The sequence below is a fragment of the Lemur catta genome, chromosome 5 (genome assembly GCF_020740605.2).
Source record: "Lemur catta isolate mLemCat1 chromosome 5, mLemCat1.pri, whole genome shotgun sequence".
NCBI classification, from domain to species: Eukaryota; Metazoa; Chordata; class Mammalia; order Primates; family Lemuridae; genus Lemur; species Lemur catta.
Genome location: NC_059132.1, coordinates 61,258,614 through 61,281,993, shown reverse-complemented (window position 1 = coordinate 61,281,993; position 23,380 = coordinate 61,258,614).

The window sequence follows — 23,380 nt, the reverse complement described above, 5'->3', positions numbered from 1 at the left end:
GGAAATATGCAAGAAAATATGCTACTTGCAATAATATGGAGACCTTAAAAAGATAACTATTAATACTACATGGAACATGGAGAACACATGCTATGAATTACATGGAAAAATCAGAATGCAATAGTTATGCAACTATATAAATTAGATAAATGCTAGAAGGCCATAAACAAAAGAAAATAATTGTGTAGGATGGTGGCTTTACAACTTCAGATGGATGCTGAGCAGGTGTCTACACTCTGCAGGGTGAGCTTTAGGAATAGTCAGAGTGGATGGTGTGGTTTGCGGGGGGGGGGGGGGCGGTGAGCGAGGATGAGTAAAGCTCCTAGAATTAAGTTCCAGCTTTGCACCTCAGAGTTCAGTGAACAGAGGCAAATCTCTATATCTTTTTAGACAAGATATATACCGATGAGTTAGGTAATGTTTTTGAGAAGGTCAGATGAAAAAATGGAGGTTAAGTAAATCTTGAAACTGAAGCATGACGCAAATATTAATGATTATCATCATTTTCACTAGTATTCATACCAGTAATGATAATGCCATTATCCTTAATATTGAAGAGTCCACTATCAACAAGTATATAAGCATGGGAGGACACAGATCCTAAATGCTCTTGGCCCAGCAATAAATACCAGTACTTGGAAGTGGTGGAAATCAGACCCAGGCTGAATGTTTCAGTTGAGCGACTTCCTATAGCTCAAAGGCTTTTGCCTTAAACATGTGAGCACCACCCTAGACACAAGTGTCAAGTTCTTATTTGCTAATTTGTTACTTTCTCTCCTAGGAAAATATGTTCTAAGTTCCCAGTCTAAAAATAATTACATTTATACCATTTGCTACTACGTAGCTATTTCATTTTTCTTTCCCTGTATTATTTGTGCCTTTAGGTGATAAACTCATTGGAACAAGAGCTATTCTTTGTTTTCTCAGAGTTTATATTACGTAGAGCATGTACCACTTTTTACCTACTGGTTACAGAATTCTAGCAAAACTCAATGTTAGAAACAAGAATGCAGGATAGAAATAACCTAAAACCTCCCAGGAGAACGTGAACTTGGTAATATATACCGAAGGATATAAAATTAGATTGTGGCTAAGGGGGGCTAAGGTGAATTTCCTGTTTTTACCTTTGACTTTCTGCACAACCTTTGAAAAAATTACCTGTGTTCTATGCTGTAGTGCCACACTGGTTCAGACCTCTGATTTTTCAACTTAGGATTCCTGCTCGAATAGCTGTGAAAAGGCACGGCTCTCTTCTTACTCATTAGCTGTAGAGATTACTAGAATTCAGCTCCTAATGGCATCCAGTTTAAGGTGCCATCAACAGTAATTTTCTCTAGCCTCTTCTTAATACTATGATATGTCCTGTTTATCCTGCTTCTTGCTGTAATATGTTCCAAGGTTAATTTATTATGATGTTTTCTTTTACTCATCCTAAACATGCTATTCAAGTTCTAAGAGTATCCTTTCAGTCATTCAGTCATTCAGGCCAATGACTATTCAAGAGAAGCTCATGTATATATTATTTAATAAAAAGTCCTTTCGTTTTCATACCTCATTGATATGATGTAGGGGAAATTGCCAACCAAAGGGTCTGTAATATCAATTCAACAAATGCTAGTTTTTATCCTTTTCTTCTTCATCCGTTTTTTTGGAATGCACTCATAAGCCAGTCATTATCTTTATTTTATAAATTTAAGAATGTAAAAAGTTCATAGAGCCTAATAGCCTAATTTTCCCAAGGCCAAATAGCAAATCTGTGGAGGTGGCTGAACTCAAACCTGTCTATTCATTAGTTTGTTCATTCAATGAATAATATTTATGAATTCAATGTCACAGCTACTGTTGTAAGCACAGGAAACTTACATTCTAGTGATTCTAAGAGTTCTCATTGTACCGTGTTCCCCTAAACAAATCATGGTCTTCTTAATACGGATATTCTAATCCAAGACAGCTGATTGAATTAATAATATTTGAAAATATTATTTAGTTGTTTCTTTACCAAAAAGGAAAGCAACAAAGGAGCTGCCTTCTATGTATAAAATACAGTGGTAAATAATATACCAAAGCAAGAAATATATTTCATCTTGATTTTTTGCCCCCATGAATTTGCAACAATTTGCATTTTTACCAAGGCCATTGTTCTTGGAGGTTATGCACTTTAGGAGAGACAAAGGCCACAGTGGCTATTCAAGAAATAACGTGGATTTTGGTATTAAAATTGAAATTGATTATTGGCTCTTCCATTTATTGATTGCATGAGTAAGGACCAGTTACTTAAATTTTCAGAGTTTCAGTTGTTTAATTTGGTAAATTATAGATAATCTCACCTTTGTAAAGTTCTGAGAGAATCAGAGACATATGGGAGAGACCTAGAACATGGCCTGGACATAAGTGGTCAATAAACGTTGGTTCTTTTCCTTTCCTTAATGGAAGCTGCCATGCTGAAGAAACAGCCTGCCAGAAGCTGGCACACCACCCAGCAAAGCACTTAGGGCTGCAGCACCATGACACGGCACCTGTCATGAGGTCTTGGATCAATGCTCACCACAATCACCACCGGCACTGGTAGCCTTTCACACACTTGGCCACCACCTGCACCCTCTCCTTCCTACACTTCTACATGACGCCTGGTCTGCCACAGTTCTCTGCCCATTCCCTCCCTCCTTGTCATCCTTTCCAGGCACCCTCTGGATCATCAGTGATCAGTCAAGTCCCCTCTATTGCCAGTTACTTCTTGAAACATTCCCTTCCTCTTTGCTATTTCCTGAGTTCTCTTGAGGGGAATCTTATTTGTTTTCTCACACCCCATATCCATCAGGACCAGGAAGTAGGATTGGATTCTGTCTTGAATTCTGTTGTTCTTGAATATTATTCCTTCCTCTTCTTCCACCAACAATGCCTGCTGCATGGGAGCTCATGTCTGCCATTGCACTAACTTGGGCAACTAATCAGGTACACCTGATGCAAGTATCCCTGTCCCCTCGCGTGCATTGAAATTGCTGAATGAGAAATCCCAGCTAAATGGATGGTCTTCCCTTAAAAAAATATAAACTACTACAAAAAATCTGTTGTAGAATTCATTTCAGTCATCTACCCATTTCTCAACTTCTCTTTATAGTAAACCTCAGTATGGTTATCTACATACATCTTCACTTGCTGACCTCCATTCATGCTTTTTGAAAGGAAGAAAGAGCAGCAATATTCTATTTACTTTATTTCTCTATAACTGATCTACTTTCATGTCTCCAACTCCCACTCCCCTCTAAGTAGCAGGCAGAATGTGGGGTCATGGGATTAAATTTGGACCAATGTGGTTTAAAAGTAAAAATGATCTAATAAATTCTGCTACAGTCACTTCAGATTTTCCTCAGTCTCTTTGTATAATAGCTCAAACTTCTAAATCCTCCTCTGTTCCTGCTCCTCTCTAAGATAGCGACTGATTGTTTTCTGGGCCCTACTGGTCTGCATGGCCTTGGGGGGAAAAGGCCCCCAGACCCTAATACTGGTCCTTGAATGTGCCCTGGGAACTGCTAATTCATGGTTGAGCCCTCCTGTCTCTGATTGCTTTTCTGACATCTGCTACTGTCTGCAGCTGATGAATTCATGGTATGGTCAGTTCTGCTATAATGCTTGTTTTGAAAACACAATTGATATATTAGGGGACAATGTGAGCATATATCCTGCTTGCATTTGTTCATGATCAATTTCTTAAGCAAGAAACACTAGGGCAATACTGAAAAATATACCCAGGAGAACCAAGCCTTGTAAGAATATACAAAATTCGTGCATGCGCGCACCTCAGGCAGATCCCGGTTGCCTCAGTTTCTCCATGTGTCACTTCTGTCCTCATCTGGTGTTGCAATTTCCTGTTTTGTGCTGCTTCCCAATAACTCACAAGCTGCAACCCTTCCAATGCCCACTTCCAGAGGTGGATTTCAGGTCTTTTCCAAGTTAAAGTGCCATATTTATTGTGGTATTTATGTGTTTCTTATCTATTTAACATGTGTAAAATTGTGCTTTCATTTTTATTAGGTTCTAATCTTTTTTTTAATGTGTCACTGGTGAAACTTTTGAGGGTTGTGCCCAAACTTTATTTTTCCAGTAAGCCCTGTAGGTTTTTATTGGGCTACTTTGCGTTGCATTGGGATTTTCAGGAACACGTTTCTCTTGTTACAGCAGAGCTATTTCACCATTTAGGCTAGGCGAGGGTCCAGTTGACCCTCCAATTTTCCTTCTGATTTGCTTCCTTTCAGTTCTCACTGAGACTACAGATCACTTAAAGTTTCTGCTTTATCTTTTACCCAAATCCTGGTCCAGGCTTTTGACCCTATAGGAGCTCTCTACTCTTTCCTGCTTCCTTTCAACCTCACAGACCCCATAACAGGTGTGTAGAGCCTAGACTCATTTTGCCCAACACATCGGGGCCGAAGAAGCCCCAGGAGGCTGACTAGACCCTGTCCATGTCACAACACCACTAACCCTAACAAGTGCAGGGAGACTTGTCACAGCAGCCTTCTCCAAAAAACCCTACAGGACAAGATGAGAGTCCCCATACCTTCGGGCTTATTCTATATTTACTCTGTGCGTATCAGAATAAGAGCACAGAGATTCAGCATGAGGACACCAGAGAATATCCCTTCAAGGTGTTTTTCCCTCATGCTTCAGTGTGCCCATCCTCAATATACTCCCATCTATTTTCTACCCCAACTTTCACATGGAACTGCCATTGCCTTGCTATCTTTATTTAATAGGATCTGTCAACAGAATGTGAAGCAGGGATCTTCCCTAATTTCGCAGTGACCGGCTCATCTCTCACCAACCTGGTGGCTCTTCCTCAGCTTGCTTCACAGGCTGTCCTTCCCTGGACTGACTTCCCCACTTGTAGCTCCCCAAAGTCCAGGCTGGAGATCCGCTGCTGCTCTCTTCTCTGCGCTCTCTCATGTAAGGATGTCTTCTGTCGCCATAGCTTTGGGTGCCATCGCATCTACATGCTGATGTTCTCACATCCAGCCCACAACCTTTATCTGCTCTCTAGACATATATCCAACTGCCTACTAGTAAGCGGTATATGGAAATTGCATTTTAGACTTAACACGTCCAAAGCCAGATTCTAGTTTCACTGGATTTTATTCCCATTACATCTCTCAGAATTAGACAAAACTCTTTTCACCCCTGCCAGAGTGGACTTTTTACATCATCTGGTCTTAATGTCACTAACTTCTCACTAAGCCCTGGCTTGGATGTGATTGTTGGACAGAGACTGTTAAATAAAGGCTTTCCAGAGATGAAGAACGTGTGGATGGCCAGAAAGAATAACAAATAATAGCAACTCTTGGTGGATACATGAGAAGTTTATTTTCATATATTGCTGATAGAAGTGGGAGTTTTAATAGCTTTTTTGGAAAGCAATATGGAATAATTTACCCCTCAATTCCAAGAATCTCTAACATAAAGAGAAAAACACCAATATAAACCACATATATTTAAAACAGCATTGTTCATAGTTGCAAGAAAACTGGCAATAAAGTGAAAACCCATGTGTGGGGAAGGAATGAATAAACTGCAATAAAGTCATATCTAAACTTATCATATACTCAGTTAAAAATGAGTAAAATTTAGACAAGTTAATTTGGAGGGGTTTTCACAATGAACGAAGAAAGCTGGAAAAAGGTGTGTCTAATAATATCATGTGTATCTTTGTGTGCGTGTGTACATGTGGGTGTGAATGTTTCTATGTGATTGAGAATGAAGAAAATTATCTAACTCAGGGTAGTAGGATTTGGGATACTATTTTACTTCCTTATTCTTTTATCCAATACATAAATACATACATACATACACACACAGGAGCATGAATTATTTACATACTTTTGCACAGAAGTTATTTTATTTATGAAAAAAAAAAAAGAAAATCTTCTCTCTATGACTTCTTCTTCACCTCCCTCTTTCCATCCCTCCTTCTACTTTTCTTTGTCTCTGTTGCTCCCATCCCATCCAAGGCAGCATCATTTTTGTCAGTGCTAATATGTGGCGAGGATTGTGTTAGGGACAGGTAATGAGCAAGAGGGATGCAGTCCCTGACCTCCAGGGTTTGTAGGACAGTGGCAGAATAGGCAATGCATAAACAAACTAGTCGATAGGATTTAAAAATATTTGACATGTCCTGTGACATAGCAATAGCCTGGTATCCTTCCCAATCTATTCTTCATCTGGTTGCTAAACATAAAAACATACATCACATCTTCTCATTTTTTGATTAATCTTCCCTTGCTCTTAGAATGAAATCTAAGCAGCTCACCTGGGCCCAGGAGGTCCTGGCTGGTCTGGCCCCTGCCTAACTCATCTCATGCTGCTCTGTCTATTTGCTCACCCTTCTTGCCATGCCAACTAATGGGCTGTTTCAAAATGCTGTCTTTCCTGGAATACTCCCCTTTTGCATGTTTTGCTGGTTCATTTGGGTATAGTTCTCTGAGCAACCAGGTTCTAAGAGCTTTTCCTGAGCAACTTAGCTGGATTAACCTTCCCTTCCGGGGTTCTCTACCACGTTGTTTCCTTCACATGACATGTCAAATATTTTTAAATCCTGTCTGCTAGTTTATGCATTGCCTAATCTGCCACTGTCCTACAGACCCTGGAGTTCAGGGACTGCATCTCTCTTGCCCATTCCCCGTCCCTAACACAATTCTTACCACGTAGTAGGTGAAGTTCAAATAAATATTGACTGGAAAAAATGAACAGATTAGTGAGGGAAGAAAGAAATATTTTTTTGCTAACAGAGCAGAGAACTATTTTAAATGAATTGAGATTTCCAAAACTCTGTGCATGTGTGTACACACACACAAGTATTCTGTTATGTTTTATATGTATATGGAGGTAATTTAAAAATATTTAAGTTGAAAACATGTTACAGATGCATTTTTCACAAAATCAGTCCTTTCTTACATTTAGGAGATGAATGATCTGAGGCATGGTTTGTGGTTTGGCTATGAAGTAAGAGAGTAGGTGAGAGAAATTTCAGAACAAACTTTAATACATGTCATCTCGGGTGTCAAAGGTTAGAGGGAAGATGTATTTCTTAACATACTTGACTATTTCTCTCTGTCCACAGTATTGCATTTCCTAAATAACAGTCGAAGAGAAGATCAAGAGTTAAGATTAAACTGGACCTGAAATGCCAGATTTTTGTCAGAACTTCTAGGAAATTGATGAAATATTTTATTCTGAAGGCTGCAACCAAGCATGATCTCATCCAGAGCAGCAGAATTACTAACAAAACATCAAGGTGCTGCCTGACTGCCAGGAGAGCTCAGCCATCTTCATCAGTAAACGTTTAGCTGAAGCAGGGTTTTTGGCCAAGAATATATACAGGAAGAAATATAAAATGCAACACCTCCTAGCTATTGTGCTTATCCAACCAACACCGCTGTTTGAAATACGTATTTACATTAATACATCCTTCTCCACATAGCAACACAAATAAATTTAGTCTCTAATTAATATTTCATTATTCTGATTGTTTTAACATAATATATATTTAACTATAAAACATATAAAGTAAATGTTCAAAGTATGCATTATATTTTATTATTATAGAATAGATACTATTGCAATCCAAAATTACAATGAAGACACTAAGCAAAGCACTTTTTAAGCAAAATAATTTGATTCACGGTGGAGTATATCAGTGGAAAGAACCAGGATTTGGGAACCAAACAGGTGTATTAGAACTGCTATATAACCTTAGAAAAGTTATATAACCGGGATGAACTTGGTGTATTGGTAAATCTGAGAAAATAATACTTGCTCACTGTGTTGTGCAGCAATTAAATTCAAATATATATATGTATGTATGTGTGTATATATATATAATACATATAATGCCCTATACAACATCTGCATACAATGGGAACATGGTAGAATATTGCAGCTGCATGGTTAGCTCCCTTAGAGTTTATCTAGTTAAATGTGGTCTAGTGTAGTTGGGGGGTTATTAAGGATATGAACTTAGGTAGAGATTATTTTTGTTGTTGTTTGTTTTGCAAGCCATAAAAATCTGGTTAAGTTCAACAAAAGGATCAGAAGGGTAAAAAAGTAGCTTAGAGGGTGGATAAGAATGTTGGAGAACAGGCTTGGAAATAAGACACAGCAGGAGCCTGTTTGGTCAAGGTGTCTGGCCTTACTCAAGAACCACTCAAGAGATTTGTTTGGATTCCATCACCAAGATGAATGCACTTTACCACTATATTTTTTTCCCCTTTCCATGTAACTCAGCTCAAAATTTGGAGCCTCAAGAGAAAAAGTCTGAGTGGCTCAGCTTGAGTGATCTGGCCATCTTTTTGTCTGTGAAAGTCAGGCACTTTCATTTTTGTCCCTGTCCACATGACTTGCAGGGAGGGAAAGGTAATTTCTCAAACCAAAGCTCAAGCTGTCAGAAAGGGCAAAATTAAAATGAATTAATTTATTGAAATTACCAATTATATGTTAAAATTAATCAATTAAAATTAGAATGTCACTGTGGATTTCCAAGTGACCCATACTAGCTTTAGAACAAAATGGAAAAAGCATTGAATAAAATTTTTTAGGGGACAAGATAAAGTTTCAGTATCAAAATAGAGAGCTAGAAGTGATACTAACATAGCAAACGTGAACCATGGGCGTAATTCAACTACTGCCAGCAGAGCCTCTGGGGGTGGCTGGCCAGGGGTGTGAATTCAAGCTTCCATTTCAACTGGTTCAGGCTGCTTTATTCTCTCTCTCTCAATGTAACAGCATTACACTTAAGGTTTCACTTTTTTAAGAAAAGTTCTGCTGCTAAAAGAAATGTATAGGAGCAAAAACAACCTAATAATCTTTTCAAAACTACGGAACAAAAGAATAACATCCTGGCCGTGGAGTCTGCATAGTTATCACTGATGTGGTGGAGGAAATGAGGTTAAGGTTAGTCTTCAGCTCCACTATGAGTAGTTTTTGTTAAATATGCAACATGTAGTCAGCTTAATGCCATAAATACTGCATTTAAATTGGTACAGTATTTTTCAGTTTTGCAAAGACCTTTAGTGTGCATTGGCTCACTTGACCTTTAGTATAATAGTAAGTGGAAGGCAAAGAGCTTGATATTGTTTCCATTTACAAATAAGAAAGTGAGACGCAGAGAGATGAAATCTCAGAGACCCAGCTGTAATGAATTTTAATGTAGAACTTGTCACCCTAAATGATATTTTCAAATTTTTAGTTTGTGGAATCCTGTCTGCAGATGAAAATTTAGTGGGATTGCAATATTTAAAAACAGAAAAAGTTGGCTGGGCGCGGTGGCTCACGCCTGTAATCCTAGCCCTCTGGGAGGCCGAGGCGGGTGGATTGCTCGAGGTCAGGAGTTCGAGACCAGCCTGAGTGAGACCCTGTCTCTACTAAAAATAGAAATAAAATTATCTGGACAACTAAAAATATATATAGAAAAAATTAGCTGGGCATTGTGGCACATGCCTGTAGTCCCAGCTACTCGGGAGGCTGAGGCAGGCGGATCGCTTGAGCCCAGGAGTTTGAGGTTGCTGTGAGCTAGGCTGAGGCCACGGCACTCACTCTAGCCTGGGCAACAAAGTGAGACTCTGTCTCAAAAAAAAAAACCAGAAAAATTGGAGCTGTGATGGTTGAATTGGGGTGAAGGGCCTAGGGCTCCAATCAGCCCTGCCTCTTTCTCTTTTCCCTGGAACACAGGCATGGCCCAGAGGCACCTCTGAGAAAAGTGGGCTCTGGGTTTACAGCATAAAAACTCTTGTCAGTACCGCGTCATCCTTCAGGGATCTAGTTGAGTCTCTCTCCCTGTGTTTGCCCCACTTCATTTAATTTTTGTTCTGTGCAGCTGGGATCCCAATGGTCAACTCTAGTTAAGGAAGCAGTGCAGGTGGCTCTTTAAGAAAATAGGCTGGGGACCAGAAGGTAAGATGCTTCTTTGGTTTTGCTTTTGTGAAGTTGACATTGATTTATAGTGGTGCCTAAAGCAAGGCATGGGAGTCATATGCCACCATTTCAGTGTTATGGCAAGACACCAGGGGTCTTTTGTAGAGTTTTTCTGTGTTAGCCTGAGAACGTCCCCCAGGATCTAAAATACTCTCCTTCTAGCCGTAATCACAACATTTGAAAGTACATCCATAGTCTTGACCTAAGTTGTTCTCACTTTTGTACTAATCCTTCAAGGCTTCTTCCTTTTGTTGGAACAGCCCCTGCATAATTATATAAATATTATCAAAGTCTGCCTCATCTGAACAAGCCATGTTATAATATTTCTTTCTCTCTGACTCGTGATATGAAATTCAAGTCCACCATGCACATACCATATACATATTCATATACAAATTCATATTCATATACATACAGTGGGTCCTCACTTAATGTCCTCAATAGGTTATTGGAAACTGTGACTTTAAGCAAAATGACTTATAACCAAATCCATTTGACCATAGACTAATTGATATAAACAAGAGTTAAATTTCTATGGCATATTTCTGGTCATAAAAACATAACGAAACTTCTAAATAGAGACCAAAACACTTCTAATATTAAACGTTGAAATAAAATGAGCTATACATACATTTAAGAAAGATTAATACAAACAGCTAAGATAATTATTTACCCACTGATCCCAGTTCAGAGTTGCAGATGGCTGGAGCCCATCTTGCTAGCTCAGGATGCAAGGTGGGAAGCAGCCCTGGATAGGACGTCATCCCACTGCAGGGCAAAGTCACACACCCACAGTCACTCACACGGGACCAAGGTAGACACTCCAGTGAACCTCACATGCTTGTCTTTAGAATGTGGGAGGAAACCAGGGTACCCCGAGCAAACCCACGAAGACGTGGGGAGAACATGCAAATTCCACACAGACAGTGGCCAAAATGGAAATCAATCCTCTTTCTCATCAGCATTATAACACATGACACTGAACAAAACAATGTTATTTGAGGACCTGCTGTATTCATAGTCATTTACATATACTATTCAATTAAACTAATCATGGTTGTCCAGGCCTTAAAGAGCCTTTTAAAAAATCAAAACTGTCATTGCTAATGTTGGATTCAGAGCCTGGGATTAAATGTTGCTGGATTTCCAGCACTATACAGAGAAGGATGGAATAGAAGAGTGGGAGAGAATCTGTGGGACTCAATGGCTGGTTGGATATAAAAAGTGGGGAGACAAATAATGTGGGGTTATGGAATAGTTAGGCATGACAGAGAGTCTTTCTTGTAAGGAGAACCCGTTTAGGGCATGCACAGCTGTGGGCAACAGAGACAAGTGGAAGGAGAAAAATGGAAAGAAACAGAAAAAAAATCTTTATTTTGCAGTTCTGACTAGGAATGACTTTGCCTGTCCTATATAATTTCAGTAATCTGATTGTAAGTTAAATTTATCAGATACTCAGATATCGTGTGTGTGTGTGTGTGTGTGTGTAAGTTTTATTAGTTGTTATTTATCATTAGTGTCAGGTAGGTAGATCTTGCTGACCATGTGTTAAAGCAAATGGAGGCCTTAGGAAAAAAAATGAATTTGAGGTGAGAAAAGCAAAGATACAGAAATGAAGATTATTTTAGGTTCCAGGAAGGATGATAAATATCTTGAGAATAAAAATGTTAAGTATCCTATAGGTAGGCTATGAGTAAGGCATCTCAGTTTGATGATACAGAGTCCTCATGGTGGACAATTTTAACAAACATATCAGTTCCTGAGAAAATTCTCCATGTGATGTAAGCTCTGCTCTAGATCTAGCAAATGATATACTTTACTCTAAATCTCAGTGTCTGTTCTTTTATGTTTTTAGTATGAGTCATAATGCCTTATTTATCTTTCTCTCCACAAAGCCTAGAAGAGTATTGACACTATTGTTGCTCTGTTAACACTTGTTAATAGTTACATTTCGAGTAAATTATAATTTACAATGTTTGCTAATTTATTAACAATCTCTTTTTCAGAAGGGAGACTCATACACTTAAATCTAAACCATATAAAGTAGGAGGAAAGCCATTTTGTACAAAGTAATACTCTGGACTCGGCTTTCTGATTACACCTCCCCACCCACAAACACCTTCTGTAACAAGGAATATCAGAAGCTACACAGAGGAAAAGAAGAAAATTAAACTATTCTTCCTTTGCTGTACTTCCCTTTTCTCCATTCATACACACACCCACACACACACACACACACACATATGTCTCAGAATACCACCATGGCAAATGTAGGATATCTTGTACTATTCAAGTCAGTACTAGTGAACGGTTGAAACACATGTTCCTGAAAACTAATGAATGTCCTCACAGTAATGAGCTTCTCTTAGTTGTGCCCATATCGAAAACCTTGGTGCCTGTACAAACAGTCCCAGTGTTCTTTGGCATTGCTACCTTCCTCCCCATCTTCAATGTCATGGCCATCATCCTCCTATGTGGGCCATTTCAGTGGTCTCCCTGCCTTTGCTTTTACCTCCCTCCAACGCACACCCTTCTTTGCTTCTGTTGTAAACCTTATGATCTTAAATCTGACTGTTATTTCCTTGCTCCCAATTCTTCAGTGACTCTCCATCATCCATGTAAGAAAAACCCAAATCCTGGCCCTTGTCTCTGCTGTTATCTCATTTTTTTAACCCTCAGGTTTTATGCTGGTGCTACTACTCATCTACTCATTTCCATAAATTTCCCTTGGCCTAAAAGCATCTTCCTTTTGTTCTGTCTGGTGAACTCCAATTCTTTTTTGAAATCTCAGCTCAAGTGTTCAACCAAATTAACTTTTATTGTATAGTTGTCCCTCCTGTCTACATCTAGATTTACATTCTTTTCTACTTTACTGTGGTCCTGATGAAGGTCCTGATGAAATTGCACATAGCACCACACTACAGTAAAATATCACATGATACTGGAATTAATTGTATGCTTATCTATGTCCCCTTCTGAAATATGGGCTCTCTGGGAGTCTAGCAGAACCCTCAGCATATAGCAGAGGCTGAATGAATACATGTTAAATGAAAGAATGAGTGACTATCTTCCATCATTTCTTAAAATTATAATCCATAATTGAAAGCTATCTTATGGGTTATGATTCATCTTAAGCTCAGGGAAGTTATTGACAAGATATATGCCTCTTTCTGAAAATGATAGGTAACTATAATTGGCAATAGCAAGGAGAAATGATGTATCCTCCTCCTATCCCTGCCTTTCTCTAGCCCAATGCAACCACTTTGGTTCAGGAAAAGACATTTTCCTTTCAAAGTCCTTGTGCCTCTGACATTGCCTCACTACTACTGGAGGAGCTGTTAGGAGAAGGAAGGAATTAAGGAAAACTCAATTACTGTACCAGGATGTTTAAGAGGAAGGAAAAAGGAAGCAATAGACCAAGTATGACAGTGCTAATTATGAGACACCGGCTTTGGTTGTGAAACCAACAGAGGAAAATTCCCAAGTAGTTCTTCCTCATAGTAATTCCCTTCCAGCTCTGGAGTAAATGCAGATTTGTGAAGGGAGAAAGCCTTGAAAAAGACAGCCTGACAGTGACACCAGATGTTGTGGTTTCTCTTAGACTGAATTTCACTCATATTTCTTCGTTTTCTGTCTTAGGTGTGTTGAATTGGGGCAACAGAATAAAGTCGTTGGAACACAATGTTTGAGAAGAAAATCTGCTTTCCTCCCTACTTTCTTAAAAATACATTCATATGTCCTCACATACACCAAAGCAGTGATTATAGATTGCAGATATTTTGTAATTTTCTCTTTTGGGAAGATGGAGTTTGACGGGGGTCACAAGTATCACTGAATGTATTACATTTCCTTTTACCGAGTCACACTTTTGCTCATGGTGGCTTGCATGGGAACAAAATGGATATACGCTCTTCCAGCTGACCAAATTCCCTGGAATATGTAGAGCACAAACCTACCAGTTATCTTACAATTAAAGTTGGAACTTGGCTGCTGGCTCATTGCCTGCTGGGTGAGCTAATCTGTGCCTGAATGCTGCACACCCTGGGATGAATGATAGTCCTATGTATTAGCTCAGCCTGGTCTCCATTTCCAAGCTATTATTTCTTGGTGTCTTCTGGGTTAAATTAAGCCTGTTTGTCTACTGCTCCTGAGGTAAGTTACTTTATGGGTCATGCGTTTCCTTCCAGGCACCGGGCCAGAGGTGTCATGTGTAAAGGATGAAAGACTATAAATGAAGACGGGTGTGCGGGTGGGAAGGAGTGAATCTCAAAGTTTCTGGCAGATCCAAGTCCAGAATTTTTAAGGACATGAGTAATTCTGTGTCTTTTAAAGGGCATCCTATAAACATAGACGTTTCTGGTGAACAGATATAAGTAGAATTCAAGGCTGAAACTCATGAATAGTAAGCCCTGATTTGTTGCCTTATAGAATAAGGTCAGCGTGGTTTCACGATAGCCCTGAGTACATGTATTCCTTAAGAATCCTCTATTATGTTTTAGGATTTAAAGGAATATGGTTCCCAGGGGTCATACACAGGGTTTTAGGGAATTAATGTGGTAGGACTTGGCAGACAAATTATGTATTTTTCTTAATTATCATAGCCACTCTTTAATGTTAGTATTATTGTTTTAATGTTATACATGAAAAATTAGGGGTGATATAGGCAAAGAGACTTGCCCTAGCAAATAAGTAGTTGGCCTAGAATTAAAATTCTACTCTGTCTGACCTCAAAGCCAAATTCTTTATACCACACTGTAAATCTTTGCTTGACTAAAAAAGACTTGTCCTTCAAGTCTCTTAGTCTGGATTCAATGGAATCTCCATGTCTTGGGAAAATATGTCATTGGCCACAAAACCTACAAATTATTAATCACATCAGCGTCCAGCCTAGTGTCTCTCCTACCTTGTTCTACTCTGACGACCCATGCCAAATCACACTTTGGGTAAAGTTAAAGAGGTTGGCAATCAGTGTACATGAAGCAGAGATTGGCAATGCTTGGCCACCTATTTTTTATCCAATCACAAAGTTGTGGTGTTAAAGTGATTCAAATCTGGCTTAACCCGTGAAACTCAAAAAAAAATGCCAGACCACCTCCCCAACACAGACCAAGATAGATTATGATCTATTTATTCTGGAATATGTGTTGAGTATCAGTATCTTTTTTTTTTACAGTCCTACATAATTCTAAAATGCATCTAGGATTGAGAACTGAGTTTTCCCATCATAGCAGTAAGTGCCTCATCTTATTCCAAAGCAACTATTTTGACAAATAAAAATTGGGTAAGAGAGTGTAAAAAGATTGTTTTTGTTTTTAACTCTAAGAGAGATTTTGAAAAACCATGATATATTAGTTAGTTGCTTCCCACAAAAATGAAGATAGTAAAGACAATGAACATTTGATTCAATTAAATAAATGTTTGTAAGTGCCATGGATACAAAACCCAAAAGGCTCTCTCTCTTTAAGGAATGTAAAGGTGATAAAATGTGGACATAAATAAATGTATTTCTTTATAAATTTTGTCAAGCTTGTGAATGATTATTCCATGGATTGTAAAATGGACAATTATATTGTTCCAAGGAGAAGGAATGGAATATGCAAAGGATTGGTAGTGCCAGGCATGGTGGCATGCACCTGTAGTCCCAGCTACTTGGGAGACTGAGGTGGGAGGATCACTTGAGCCCAGGAGATCAAGACCCACTGGGCAACATAGCTAGACCTTATCTCAAAGCAAAGAAAAAAAAGGGATTGGTAGTGTTAGGAAGTAAGACATATTTAGAAAAAGCAGATAAATAAGTAGGGTTGGAGTATAGGGAGAAAAGAAGATAAGAGTGAGAGATGAGATCAGAAAAAGGAAAGACATAGAGTACCAAATATTGTCTTTTATCTTTACTCCTACACTTATCTCCAAGGATACTGATTTCTCTATTTTTGTTTCATTTGATCTCATTTTCCTCTTTCCCATCTTCTCTCTTTTCTCTCTTTTTGATTATCTATAATAATTAATTATTAATACTGGTAATAATAATAGCTCTAATTTTTGTTATTTCTAAATGTCAGTCACTATTTTAAGAACTTCATATAACTTATCTTATTGTTACATTGAGTCATCAAAACAATCCTAAAAATTATGTAATATTATTATTCTTGTGTTATATATGAGGAAACAGAGGCCCAAGGACACAAAACTAACAAGTAGAACTGAGTAAGCAGAAAGTAGATCCAGGTGTTGAGGAAACATAAGATGTAGAACTTCAGAAATTACCCAGATGTCTTATATGAATTCATAACTTTGTGTGTGTGTGAGGTGGTGGAGGTGGGTTGGGATATCAGAACCCACTGATATGTTGCCACTGGGACACAAAACCATTTTCCTTTGTTTGCTTTACCTCCTGTCTGCCTTAGCTGGCCATGGTGCAGATTACCGCATGGAGCTGGCATTAGCTCCTGCTTTTACAGATGGAGGATCAGTTTTGTATTTGACATTTGATTTTAGAGTATGTCTCTTTGTATTTTGCCTGAAAGGAAGAACAACAAAGTCTACTTTTCATGGGTGACAATTAATAGAGAAGAATAAGTTGAAAGTATATTAAGATAAGTTACATTCCAAGAAATGGTTGAGAAATTATTTTATTGGCTTTGAAGAGGTCCTGATTTGCACTTTATATCCTCTGTGGGTTACAGTCCTAGGGGAGTTCTTGAAAGAAATAGTGTTTGCTTTTCTAAAAAAGGTGGTTTTGACAAAATGCCCTGGAAATGCCCACTAAACGTTTATAACCTTGGACCTTTGGTTGATTAACTCCAAAAGCCTTCAGTAATAAATGTGCTATTCAGACTTTTAGTAACTCAAGTGTGGAACAATTTTACAAAGACAGATGGGTCATGTAAAATGATCCTTCAGAGGGAGCTGATTTGTGACTGCCTTATATTTTTATAGTTCTCTATAGTGTATAGAAAGCCTACATATACATTATTTAATTTTCCCCAAATTCTTGTAAGAGACGCAAAGAGTTATTGGTATATTTTTTTCAAGTGAGGAAAGAGATTAAGGGAGGTTAACAGGTCTTTCTAAAATGACTAAGTATCTATTTAAAGGGGCTCAACAAGAATCTCCCTTATGGTATAGCAACCAGTTTTTGACTATAACTTTATAGATTACAAATCAAAATAAAACCAACCACACTTATTTTGCTAAGATTTGACCTAGAACACTGGAAATATTAATAAAAAGCACATTAATTTACCTCAAATCAACTCATTGAAAATCAATTGGCCAAATGATCAATTTGCTGATTTTTTTAAACCAAACATATCATTTGAGCTTTTTACCTAAATTCCTTAAGAGGAGTGAAGTTAAAATATAAAATACATTTTTAAAATAGTAAAAACATATAATAATAGATATGTTGTCAGAGAAATGGGTGAAAGGATCACAAAAAATGTGAACCTTAGTCAACATAATATCATAAAAAAATTCCCACATCTAATGCTATATTTCCCATGTAGATTTGAACATCTGTAGAAAAAGAGAATAGAAATATTTGAGCTATTTTTAGTAAATTAAAATTTAATAAAATTATACATCATATAATTTATATTACACATATCTGAAAGAAATCAGAATTTTAGTTAAGTGCAATGTAAATTAAAATTTTTATCAGATTAACCTAGCACTCTGATAATATTATAAGTAGGTTTATTCTCTTCTTTCATGTCCCTACCAGTCTAGTGGAAGAGGTATGTTTTAATCACATAATCACACTCACAATGCATAAAGATAAGGCAAGACAGAAAGTAACAAAAGTACATAAAAAGAAAAGATGATCAAGGAAGATTTCCCTGTACAAGGGCCAGAAATGGACGTCTGAAGGATGTGGTGGACGTTAATTGAAGAAGTCTGGAAATATCTCTATAGCATAAATTTTAGTTACTTCTTATCATTTACATTAGCAGGATCTGGAAACATCAGTGCCACATTTACTTGTACTTATAAAAAATGTAGCTCCTTCCCCTATAGTCAAAGCTGTGTGCTTTTTTGTTTATGCTTTTACCCAATAACTTAAATGTAAATTCACTAATCATGTTAGAAATTCAACTTGCAGATTTTTCAAAGCATTGCACTTGCCTGTTTAGCTGGGCTTCAGTTAACATAAAAAGCAGACTGAACACATCCAATTAACTGAATTAGATTCTGAAGTTTGATAAGAACCAGCTCAGCCACTGGTTTCTTGACACCATATTCAAGCTTCCTAATTTCTCTCTATTCCTGTCTCTCATTTGAAGAACAGTGTTAAACATAGTTTTCTTTATAAATTTGTAAAGATAATAAAATAATATATAGGTAATTATGATAAAATAAAGAAAACCAAGGCTTTATAAGAATGCTAACAATCGTGTTACCAATAAGAAAATTTGTCTATAATATTCTAATGCTCAAATCTTTAAATCATGAAAAAAAATGGATTTCTTTTCTAATTTAGCCTTTGAAAAATAATTTTATTTTATTTCCCTGTGTTCCAGGAATCCAAAACAAAACAGAATAATGGCACCTCAAGTACATTATTAAATTGTTCTATTTGGCAGATATGCTGGTTCTCTTTTTAGCCTTTACTTGAAGCAAAGTTGTCTTTAAAATAATCATCTTTTCATTGTCAAGATTAATGTTCACTGAAATTTGCATATTTTATATGCTCACAGTACATGTACAATACGTTTTTTCTCAGGGAGATGTTAATACAATGACATAAAATATGTTATTGTGTTAAAATATGTAGTTATTTTGTAAAATTGCTTTGTTTTTGATTTTGTCCTGTAGATTTTTAACACTTATAAATGTTTAAGTGAAATGAAATAACTTTTTCATAAGTATCATGAGGCTGAAATTTTAAATATGAAGCAAGACTATCAATTTGCGGATATATATATTTCTTGAGGTTTGCCTCATATTGAAGTTTGAAATTTCACTTCATATTCTTTATTTAATAGCACAACAACCGAACGGTGAGAGCTTCTTGCTACCACTAGTCAGCAGTTGTTAATCATGCAGGAGAGAGAGCATACATTAAAAGAGAAATCTTCTTTGTAAATAGAGAAATTTTAGTTACAAGTAAAGAAGATCAATGTGAATTGTTGGGAGACTGATTAAACAAGAAAGGACTATGTATGTAGCATTGTAATATTTTTACTACTGCTGGAATCATTTAACAAAAGTGTTCCATAAAAATCTCACCACAGAATCCAGATGCTAATGTTATACCTCATTTATTGCCAGCATACTCAGTGACATTTTATAATGTACATCTGTCAGCCAGAGATATAAATGAATGAGGTGAACCATACAATTTACCCTCAGGAAGTTCCATTAGAGCCCCCAAAGTATAATATTTATGAGGTCAGAATCAATTAATCAGATAGCTGTATTTGCTTTTCAGCTCAGCAGGCTCTCTGCTCTACCAAACTGTTGCATTTGAAAATCTTTCATATTTGGCAAAAGAGTGAGTTTGTATGTGCTACATAAAAGCTATTTTGTAAATCAATTACTATAGTAACACAGGATGTATTCAGTTGTAATTCATGGTCTAAGTGGAGAGAATGCAAAATATGTTCTTATCAGAAATGTTTTATCTCAGTAGGAGTCCTAAATATTCTTTATGAGCTATGCTGGTCTTACCTAGCCCACAATTTACTGAATGAAAGGCAATTATGACAAACAGGCTTGTGCTAGAGTCATAAGGAGATGATGACAAGAGAAGAGCACATATTGCTGTCAAAAACAATCCAGACATTCACTGGGAAGAAATGGACGACGACCATAAGAATTCTATAGTAAAAATGGCTACTATTCTGATAGAAAAGGGGCATGTGTAGTTAACCTCAGAGAATGTAATAAATGACAGTTGCTGGGTTATTCACTGTGAGCTGCTCGCCTCTCTGCCCAGGAAGCAGTCTCAGAGCAATTTTAGAAATGGATGATGAGTTAGAGGAATTCTGATGGTAAAAATATAATCTCTCTTTTTTTATTTTTTGCATTAGAGCAGAAAGAACAGAGACCATGAAGGTTGGTACTCTATTAATAAAAATCCCGGTAATCATTCTTTTCTATGATGCAGAAACTGGACAGACATGGGAAATTATGGCAAAGGATTCCAGATAACAAAAAATTTCAGTTCAGAGACAATATAGACATTTTATCAAGTCCATAAATTTACATTAAACTCTTATTATTTGCCCAGACAATTCTTAGGTATCATGTGCATGTATGCAAAGGTGTATATATGTGTACAGTTGGTAGCTGAATACAATAAATCAATGAGCACATGGATGCCTAAAATATACAATGAATGCAGTCTGCTGGTGTAACCCAGATAAGCTGGTTGCTTTATAATCCGTTCAGTATGGTATGTATTAACTAAACAAACAAATGCAAGTGACTTACTGGACAGCAAAATAATGATATTTCTACCTTGTTTTCTTTCTGAAACCAGCTAAAAACAGTAAGAAAAAAAAAAGAAATAAAGAAAAAACTCTCCTTCACTAAATCTGGGAAAGCATAAACTATGGTTGCTATTACAGAATGTAAGTTTCATGAGGTGAGACTTTCCCTTGTTCAGCTCACGGTCATACCACTAGCATCTAGAGCAATGGTCGGTCAACATCCATCAAATCAATGAACCATAGTTTTGAATAGTATCATATGTCCTTTTGACCTAATTGCCTTCAACTAAGTAGAAAGAAAATCTTTTTCTCTTATTTCTTTGCTTTTCCTTCTTCAAACTAGATCTCTGGGTCTCCACTTGCCAAGGGAAAAGAAGGACAAATCCAAATGCAGAGGGAAACAAAGTCAATCATGGTTTTTTAGGCATACAAGGGCTCATGTCCAGATAAGTATATTAAAGGGGATTTTCAAAGGATCATTTAGATTATACCTAATTTTAGTCTTATATGCTGACTTTAACACCCAGCCCCACTTAAGCTGAGACCCCATTCTGAAATGCCCAAGGGTGGACTCATGCCCATACATGCAGCAAGCAGGTTTCACTCAAACCAGGTGGCATGAGTTGGAAGTTCCTAATAAATGCCTTTTTACTCAAAATGGAAATGTTTAGTGGTTTAGGCTCCTGAAGCACATTAAGCATTCCTACATACAGACCATGGTAGGACAGGTGACGCTGAATGAGGCAAGCCCAAAATACAAGGCTGTCAGCAGTGCAGAGTAGAAGACAGATCGTAAGAGCCAAACAACTTTGCACTGCTGATAAGCAAAAGCTGAAAAGAAAGAGTTAAGGGCCAAATCACCCCCCTAGTCCCCCGACACCATGAATAACTCTGGAAGATGTCCCAAGTACCACATATGTCATAATTTGGAATGTATGATGAACTGAGTTAATGCCCACACCCAGGACCACGTCCAGTGAACAATTTGTGCATATGAGAAACATACTTGATGTGAAGCACCCTTCTCTCAGCCCCAGCTCATAGCTTTGGCCCATTTCCACACCCAGGGGAGGCTTGGGGCCAAGTATCTCTATTATGAACTGTGCACACCAAATAACTCTCCTTACAATAATATATTCTGACCTCAAGGTGCTATGATTTTCCTAAATACATTCAACTTACTTGGCACAAAAATAATTAGCTTTCAGAGATGTTAGTGTTTACTTAAGAGAAAATATCACACTTCTTTATCTGATGCTATGATTCAGAATGTGTGGATATCAATCAAAAGGTGTATTTTTATCCTTTTTTTACTTTTCTATCATGATGGTGTGTTTTATTTCTTCAGGAAGTGTGTATTTATCCCAGATTTGGCATGTCTTAATCCATGAAAAAAATTCATGTTTACACTGTAAGTTTTTGCTGCTATAACATTCTTAATTCCTTTTGCTTGGACACAAGTAGAAAAGAAACTTCTGGTGATGGATCACAAATATCTGAAATTACTTGTAATGGAAATGATATATATCTGAATAAAAGGTAAATATAGAATTATAGCTAGACAGACCTCAATAAGCAAAATAACAATGATAAAGTAATAAAAGAAGAAAAAACAAAGGAAAATACAGTGGAGCTTAAAGGAGAAAACCTTGAGAACCATTATTTTACTGTATTCTGTATTTCATTGCTGTCTTTTGTTAAGTGAATAGAGGAGCTCCACGCACAGTATTAGGCACATTTGCTTTTGTATTATCTGGTATTCCCTGGGTTAGGCAGCTATTTTCATTTTATTTCCAAATTGGGAGTAATGTTTTCAGTTGATACTGACAGATAGACTTATCTTAACCTGGACACTTTGGAGTTGATTCTAGGCTGCATTGGCTGAAAGTCAGTGAGGAAGATAGAAAACTGTGTAGTTTTTAATAGGATGAGGGCTTGGTCTGATGCTGTATACAGAAATGGCACGTTAAGAATACCTAACAAGCACAACGAACACTATCTGGGTGATGGGCACAGTTATACTCGTGACTCAAGCATTATAAAAGCAATCCATATAACCAAAAGATTTGTCTCCCTGTAATATTTTGAAATAAAAAATAAATAAAATTATTTCTGCACTAAAAAAGAAAAGAATAGTGGACAAAGTGGTAAAAGAATGGTAGTCAAAAGGACAGAAAAATTTAATTACCAAGCAAGTTAGAACAAGTTAAACAGAAATGTAAATCAAAAGAAGATAATTTGAAAATGTCAATATAAACTCATAACCAAAAGGAAAATATTCTTCCTATCATTTTTGGAGTAACTATTTACTGCAAGTACTCAATGGGAATTATTTTCATGCCTTTCTTGGCCCCAGTTTTTAAGGATTAATATCATTTACTAAGGTAACTAAAACTCCTGGGAAAATAGCTAATGCCACATCATGAGGCATGACAGATAAAAGTGGACCTGAAATATTTTATTGTAAAAAAGCAAACATATTTTCAGAGATGTTTGGGGTTGTGTTGAAAAGGGCAAAGAGGTCAGCAGTTTAGAAAGACTGTTAGTGGCTAAGCTGATAAAATTTGATCAGAATGATAAAAATTATAGCCAATTAGAATGAGTTGAGGTTGTTAAAGGAGCTCTATGTCTATAATTATGCAAAAATAGGGAAACTAACACAAAATACTAGAGTGTTTGTAATGTACTTGAGTTTCTAATATCCATAGGGGAGGCCATGTATTGTCTAATCCAAATGACATGCATCCTACCTTGTAGTTTTAGTCAATCAAAGAATTATAAAATAGATAAGAGATTTTTTTTAATAGAAAGTGGAAATACAGAAAGACATACAAAAGATATGGGAATTTTTCATAAAGTGTTTGGCTACCTTTACGTTTTCTGTAACCAGATCATCATGGCTCCTTTTTGTGGACTAGTATAGTAACTTATACTTTTGTGACCCAGCCTGTAAAATTGTTGTAGTCCTCTAAGGGACAAAATTTAGTAGT